At 38.7% G+C, this 8,776-nt stretch overlaps 1 non-coding gene across 1 annotated transcript; it reads right to left on the minus strand.

Annotated features, from left to right (window-relative positions):
• Positions 1 to 682: 682 nt before the first annotated feature.
• Positions 683 to 789, minus strand: LOC113719513 (small nucleolar RNA R71). The gene has a single exon (XR_003454908.1). It is a non-coding gene; the product is annotated as a small nucleolar RNA R71 (small nucleolar RNA).
• Positions 790 to 8,776: the final 7,987 nt, after the last annotated feature.

The raw sequence follows: 8,776 nt of genomic DNA on the forward strand, positions 1-8,776 counted from the left end.
AAAAATCCCGTCAAGTTTTTGGCGCCGTTGCCGGGGAGCGGCAATACTAGGGCCTAATCATCTCTATTAATTTACATATTTTCATTATTTTTATTCAAGTTGTTGAATTAAACTGCAAAATTTCTCTTATTTTTATTTGTAGTGTATGCACCGATCAAATCGAGAAGTTGCATTTTTCGATTCTAAAATTAAGAGGACACTAAGGAGACAAAGGAGGAATACACCACACCAAGAGGAACAAGAGGTTTGGCAGCCGATAGAGGAAATTTTGATAGAGTTACCATTTGAGGAAGAAATGGCGGAAAATGAACAAAATAGGCGAATTTTGTGAGATTTTGCTGTACCGGGAACACAAGGTTCTCAAACTAGCATTGTAAGACCAACGGTAAATGCTAATAATTTTGAAATAAAACCATCACTGATTCAAATGGTACAACAATCTCAATATGGAGGTAATGCTACCGAAGATCCAAATTCTCACTTGTCAACATTTCTTGAAATCTGTGATACAGTTAAGTTTAATGGTGTTAGTGATGAAGTAATTAAACTTCGATTGTTTCCATTTTCACTAAGGGACAAGGTCAAGATTTGGTTACAATCTCATCCTCCTAATACTTTTACAACTTGGGCTGAATTAGCTAAGGCTTTTCTCAATAAATTCTTTCCACCTGGAAAAACTGCAAAACTCAGAATGGATATAACTAATTTCTCTCAATAGGAAGGAGAGACATTGTATGAAGCTTGGGAGCGCTATCGGGAATTGCAACGAAGATGTCCTCATCATGGTCTACCAAATTGGCTAGTAGTCCAAACATTTTACAATGGTCTCACCTATCCAACAAAGACGCATGTAGATGCGGCAGCGGGAGGAGCTTTGATGGGAAAGACAGCCGAGGAAGCTCAACAATTGATTGAAAAAATGGCTGCTAACAACTACCAATGGACAAACGAACGAGGTAATACAAGGAGAACCGCAGGTATGCTTGAAGTAGATACCTTGAATATATTAAGTGCAAAGATGAATAATGTGATTAAGATGCTTAATAGGCATGTTGGTTCTAACTCTAATCAAGGAGTAGTTGTTGCATGTTGTACTACTTGCGGCGGAGATCATAATGATTCTATGTGTTCTAGCAGCGAACAGGTTCAATATCTCAACAATTACAACCATCCACCCCAAAATAATCCATACTCCAATACCTACAATCCAAGATGGCGTAATCACCCAAATTTTGGATGGAAGGATCAAGGGAACCAACAAAGACCAGTTAATCCACCGGGTTTTCAACCGAAGCAATCACTTCCGGAGTCCAAACCAGCTTGGAAATTGGCAATTGAAAAGCTGGCAAATGTATCAAATGATAAAATTGAAAAGTTAGCCAGTGCCACTACTCAACGGTTTGAAAGAATTGAAGGAAGGATGGACCAACTCACCAATATGTACAGGAATGTTGAGGTCCAATTAGGGCAAATAGCAAATGCAGTTAACAATCGCAACCAAGGGAATTTACCTAGCAAGACTGAAGTGAATCCGAGAGAGCATGTCAATGCAATCATTCTTAGAAGCGGTAAAACGGTTGAAGGACTTAATTTTGGAAATTCAGGTAGTGAAAAAGACAAGGAGCAATCAATCGAAGGGGAGAAAGAAAGCCGAAATGATCATGTTGTCATTGATATTGATGCACTTCCTCCCAAATTAAATTCTCAGTTAAATCCTAATGTGATTCCTTTTTCTCACAGGTTGAAGAAAGATGGACAGGATCGGGAGTTTGAAAAGTTTTTCAAAATGTTTAAACAATTGCACATTAACATTCCTTTTATTGATGCTATAACACAGATCCCCTCTTATGCACGTTTCTTGAAAGACATTTTGTCAAGGAAGAGAAAAATTGTAGATAATGAAATGATTGCATTAACGGAAGAGTGTAGTGCATTGATTAAAAATAAACTCCCTCCTAAATTGAAAGATCCGGGAAGCTTTTCTATTCCTTGCACAATTGGTCAATTGCATTTTTCTAATGCTTTATGTGATTTAGGTGCAAGTGTGTCACTCTTGCCACTATCGGTTGCTCGGAGGCTGGGACTTCAAGAGCTAAAAGCTACCAATATCACATTGCAATTGGCGGATTGGTCAATCACACATCCAATGGGTATTTTGGAAAATGTGCTCATAAAGGTAAGACAATCTATAATACCTGTGGATTTTATTATCTTAGATATTGAGGAAGATGCGAGAATGCCAATTATTCTAGGATGACCGTTTTTAGCCACCGCACGAACTATAATTGATGTGAAAAAAGGTAAGCTTATATTACGGGTTAATGGTGAGGAATTGGAATTCAATTTGGATAATAAAGAAGGGAGTATAGAGCCTACTGCTCTTGTTTCTAATATGCCATGTGATGAAAATGTTAACCAAGAAAGGAACGAAGAAGTTAAATATATAAATGTCCTTGGTACTAACTTTCATCGTGTAGGAGCAAGGGAGGAGAAGATAAGGATGGAAGTTGGCTTAATAAATTCGCCATTCCATGAAGAAAGTGGAGAAAAGTTGAGCCAACTCGAAAAAGACAAACAAACTCCACTCCAAGGTGAAGTCGAGCCTTTATATGATAAGTCTAATACTCCTCCTTGGCATTTGAGGAAATTTGACTATGGAGATCAATACATGGCTCACCACATGGTAGACTGGCTCGGGAGTTTCGACCCATGGGGAAAAAATCGCTCCCTAATGTTCTAAAATGATTCAACTTTTTGAGTCGAGCCAACAACTATAAACAAAAGCGCTTATTGGGAGGCAATCCAATAATAATAGTGTATTTGTGTGTTTTTATGTGTTTCTTACATTTTGGTGTAATTTAATTGACTAATTAGATGTATTTCACTTGTTTGTAGGAGGTACTGGAGTTTCATCATCCATCTTGGAAGTACAATTGAAGAACAAGTGTAAAAAGGGAGGTTTTCTTACCAAATTGTGTTTTAAGTGCTTAAAATTCCCATGCATATGTATACATTGTGCATTTCAAGTATATTCAAGTGAGTTTTAGTGATAACATGGTTATAAATGCTCATGGACTCATTTGATGTGCATTTAATGCCCAAAAGTGCCATTTTGGTGTAAAAGTGCAAAAATGATCAAAGAACCTCACCCCTCGATTTGCAATGTAGATGTGTTTGATATGTTTTGAAAGGTTGGCTATTGTGTTTATGGTATATTCCATGTGTGTGGGAGGTTAGAATTGATAAAAAGTTTGTCCAAAGTGTGTTTTGGAATTGGCCGGAAAAGGGAGTAAAAGTTTGAAAAATGCAGTTTCTGCAATTAGTGCAGAGAAATACAGATCCGAGCTCGGATCCGAAAAACCCAGACGGATCCGACCTCGGATCATTTGAAACTCAAAAATCAAAAATAGGGGATTCGAGCTCGGATCCAACAAAACCCAGTTGGATTCGAGGGCTCGGCTAAACTTCTGGAGTGACGGATCCGAGCTCTGTCGGATCCGAGGGCTTTCAGAACTGATCCGACCACAGATCGATTCACGGATATAGCAGAAACGAGGCTTCGTTTTTGCACTTTTCAAAATTTTTCTTCCCTCTTTTCACCGAACCCTAGCCCTCTCTCTCTAATCTTCCATTTTATCCAACAATAATCCAATTTCTCACCAGAAAAACATCTCACAACCTCTTTTGAGCATAAACCCTCAGTTTTCTGGAATCAAAAACATCAATTGGGTGAGTTTGATCTTCAAAAACTAGATTTGGGGCCGCACTGTACTTCATCAATTTGGGGGCTAATTTGGGCTATTTCGGTTTCAATTTTTGCATCATTATCATCCTCCAACATCACTCTACACATTTGAGGTAACAATTTGAGAATTTCTTTGACATTTTATAATTCCTATTTTTGCATTTTTTTTAGTTTTTGGGTATATGTTTATTTGTTGAAATTTCTTGATACAATTGTGCTACATTGTGCTTAAATAGACTGTTATAACAATTTTCAAGCTTATTTTTTAGAGAATTGTGGATTTGGTATTATTTTGTCGATTTTTCTTTTTTTAAAAAAAAAAATTTAGGTTAATGCACATGAATTCGTAAATGCATGAAATTACTCCTCTTTGTGAATTACTTGCAAACTTAAAATTGAGAAAATTGTTGTTATAGTGATATTTTTGTTTATTTTTCTCAACTTTTAAGTTTAAGCATGTTAAGTCTTTTGCTGGAACATTCCTTGTTCTTAGAGATAATTGACATGTACATTAGGATAGCAATGAAATTGGTCATTTAACAGTTCCTTCTACTTTGACATCATATTCTATTGTTGGAATGTGCATCAATTCTCAAGAGATTGGACATTTTAATGACATTCTAATTGAAATACGAAGTTCAAATGTTGAAAGTGGAATGCTCATGCCACCTGTTGGAATCGTGGATTGGAATTGCTATTATAAATGTGCATTTGTGTTAGGAATGGTTTAAGTAGCAATTGTGACTGTTTTTGGCAGGGAGTTTAGCCCTTTTTCAAGGGGAAATTCTGCCGAAATTTCTTTAAATTTTTAGTTAACATATATGAGCAATTCTATATAATTTTTAATTAACTGTTATTATGTTTGTGTATAGCTATCATGGCTCGCACAAGAAGAACTCGTGTTCCCACACCTTCTCCGTCTTCAAGTGAAGAACATACACCCTCTTTGCATGAGGACTCGCTAGATTAGGAATCCCCTTCACCTGAGTCACCGCCTCGCTCCAGGCGTAAGACAGTTTCCACTAGCCGTGACGAGCCACTTTCGGATTATGATACCAAGCGATTCACTTCGCTTGAAAACCAACAGTGGTATGAAGCTGGATTAGACAAGGAGATCATAATTGAGAAGCATCTGGCACCGGAGGTGGATGACCACTATAAGATCTCCACGGCTTTCAAACGACTTGGATGGGAAAATATCCTAAATTTGCCGAAGCATTATTATCCCAATCTGGTCCGGGAGTTCTACGCCAATGTAGAAAACAAACAGAGCCACAGTGGCAATCTCATCGTCTCGTGGGTTCGAGGCAAGAGAGTGGCTCTCAATCGGGATATATTAAGACACTTGGTCAAACTCAAAGGCGAAGGAGAAGATGTTAAACTGACCAAGGAGTTCAAGGCACGTGATCCGTGGCAAGTGGGAGAGGCCGTGGCACGTCTTAAGGGTCAGTACCATGAGCGAGGAAGTGCGAAAAAACTCACGGTATACACCGACTCCTTCGAGCATCGGTACCACCTGATCTTCTATCTTTTTGCCTTTAATGAGGTGCCGAAAAGGAGTGAAAAACGGGAGCTCCGCAATAGTGATCTATACTTTTTGGATAAGATGATGCATGGTGTGAGTGCGTAGTTGACCGGTATTCCTCTACCCAGCATCATCATCAGCTACATGCAGACCACAGCTTGCATGAGGGCCGGCGAGACTTGCTTCGGGTTTTCTCGACTGCTATCCCTCATTTTTGAGAAGTTCAAGGTTCCTCTTGGAACCGAGAGAGCTGTGGTAACTAGGTCTGCCGACGAGGTCAGTGCCTCGATACTCAAATCTTTGAGTATCCCTACGGATTTTGGAGCTGCTTTGATTCGGGACACCGGTGAAGTTTCGACTTCCACTCAGCCTCCGCCTCACACGGAACCTCAAGCGGAAGCTCAAGAGACGGAGGCACAGCAGCCTCTTCCTCCTCCCATTCCGCGACCACCACCTCCGCCGCGATCCAAGTGGCAAGAGCTCCTCAATGCCATTTGCTGTATGGAGACGTGAGTCGTTGAACGCATTGACCAGACGGAGCGGATGATGACTGAGCACCTCAATCGACATGATCGCTGTCTTCGTACGATCGAGGATCATTTCCATATCCGCCGGTCCCCTACTCCGACACCTCAGCAGGAGGAGGGCCATATTGGTACATCACATGGTTCTCATGGATCCGAGGAGGCTGTAGACCCTCGTTCCGAGCAGCCATGACGCTCCTTAGCGGATTGGATCTTTTATTTCTTTATTTTTCTTTTCTTCTGTTAACATAAACTTTGTAGATTTTATTTTTCTTTTATTTTTGGATCATCTTGTGCTACTTATGTTTCTTCGTACCTTTTGTTTCACTTTGGCCAGAATTGGGATGATCGTGAGGATTAAGGGCTTCAAATTGCATCACCACCTATTTGAGGGAAGTTTCAGTTTCTTTTACCTTCCTCTACAATGAGGACATTGTAGATTTTAAGTGTGGAGGAGGGATTACTTTATCTTATGGGTGACTGTGTCTTGAAATGCATGATTTTAGTTGTCTATGGCTTAAAAATGTTGGAATTATATGTGGAAATATTGTCATGAGGTTAATTTTCTTGAAATTGAGGTTGTTGGCAGGGAGTTTTGTCCATTTTTATGGGTGACAGGTGCCGAACCTGTACAATAATAAATACCTACTCGAGAAAAATACAGATTTTGTATATAGCGGTGAGTAGGGTCGAATCCACAGGGATTGGGGATAATTCGTTTCTTCTAGAGTCCAAAGTATGGGGGATTTTGGATTAAATGCTAACTAAATAAATTAACTGCAGAAAATAATTGATTAAGAGGAATAATTAAGGGAAAACTCTAGCCAAGGGTACACTTCAAAAATGGTTCATGCACTGATCATTGATGCAGAAATAATTCCAACATTTAGTAATAGATTAGTTATAGTTGTCATGCACGCGATAAACAACCAACCCTTCCTTAATTTCTCGATAGCTAAGGTACGACCGTTAACTATTTCTCTAACCCAAAAACAACCCTAGGTACGACCGTAGGATTTAATTTCTAGATTGCATTAATAATTAGAAAGGCCCAATCCTAACCAACAAACACGCTACGAGGGTTTGTTTAAGCTAGATCGTATGCTCCCCTGACATAAACCCAATTACGTCAGTTGCTACTAAGATAGAGATAACGAACAATTACGGATTCAATTACCTCTATTTAGCAAAATAACCTATATGAATAATTAATTATTGCGCACTAATCAATCATACATAAGGACTATAACAATTAAAAACAGGAAACACATAAATACCAATAAATGAGGAAGCGATTAAAATAATTTCGATCTCACAGTAATTGTTGAACCAAGTCTTCAGTTGTCCCCTTGACTAGAATTAAGAGGTTAGTCCTCCATTAATGGAGAACAACCATGCGAAAGAGCTAAGAAAAGAAAAACTAAAACTATGCTAAAAGCCTAAACTAAAACTATTGATTGATAAGAGTTCTCCGTACGTTTGTCTCCTTTTTAAAGCCAACAATGACTAAAGCTTCTTATCCCTGTGGTCCCCTGCTGAAATTGAGAATCAAACCAAAAGTGGGGCTCTACCGAATTCCTTGCTTTTAGTTTCCTATTGCCCGTAGGACTCCAATCTCCTAATCAGCAAAGGAAATGCAATCTCTTTGTAGCACCATGTGGGCCCGGTTGTTTGAAATCCCAATTATCTCCAAAAAGTCTCTCATTTTTGTAGTTTTCTGTTTCACTTCCTGAAATTGAGTCCAATACCAAATATAAATAAATATTAATAATTAAAACAATATTTGGCAAGGATAAAGGGGAAAATTAACAATAAAATAACCAACAATTAACACCCTATCAATTCCCCCCACACCTGAACCATGCTTGCCCTCAAGCATGAAAACAACAATTGAACACCGAAATTTAATAATGGCTATTGCTCCAACTACCGTATTGCCAAGGTACCCAGAAAAACATATATCAAGCATCACAGGTTAAAATCAAAGAAAAACCACCCGGTTAGCTTCCCAATCACCAACTCCTCCAATTTAAAGCAAACTAATCTAAGGAAAAGGAATGGTTGCTCACATCTATCAGTAAATGGTCCAACTATTAATCAAAATCTCGACATTAAGATCACAAACCGACAAGCTGACTTGTTCACATACTAACACAATCTTTTTTTTTTTTTGTAGCGAAAGACTTAGTCTATAGCCCTTAAAGCCTTTTGACGCGAACTCCAACATTTGACAGATGGAGGAGCCCGGTTACTCAGCTCCAATCGCTACAGGACCACGCACTCATAGCAACTACTACCTTTTGACGCGAAAATCGACACTTTAGGTGAAGATCCCCGGTTACTCAGTAGTAACTACTAGCATAGTACAGTCAGCTCTTATTTACAACCATACAGCACAATAACTAAAAATAACACAAAAATAACAGCAGCCAGTCTCAAATTTCCAAATATGGAGAACTAAAATTAATAACTGGACCAATTCACATAAAAAAAATGCCAACTATCATTCCCTATGCCTAGAAAAGTTAACCAAAAATTGGAAAAGTCAAGCAATTACCGATATTTACCAGAGAGATGTTCATGAACTCAACCACATTAATTTAATATCCTTTTGTTAATAACACTTGGCAATAGCAGAATTAGAGACAACAATCCAACATCAAACTTGATATTCAAATAAGAACTGACCACTAGGAAAAGAAAAGAAAAGAAAATAAATGAAAAGGGAGATAAATATCAAACTAAAAATAAAGGAAAAGCCTTTAGGAACTAAAAACAAAAATACTAGCACCCCAACTGATCCCCCCCACACCTAAATGACACATTGCCCTCAATGTGATAATGTAAAAGCAGAAGGAAGGAGAGGGGCGACGGTACTTCCCTGAAGTCATCAAAATAGGGGCGGCTCAAGTGGAAATTGTGGATTAACTCGCATCTGGAGCTGGTGCCATTCGTGGCTTCACCATAGACTCTAGATATCAC

The sequence above is a fragment of the Coffea arabica genome, chromosome 5e, assembly GCF_036785885.1.
Source record: "Coffea arabica cultivar ET-39 chromosome 5e, Coffea Arabica ET-39 HiFi, whole genome shotgun sequence".
Lineage (NCBI taxonomy): Eukaryota > Viridiplantae > Streptophyta > Magnoliopsida > Gentianales > Rubiaceae > Coffea > Coffea arabica.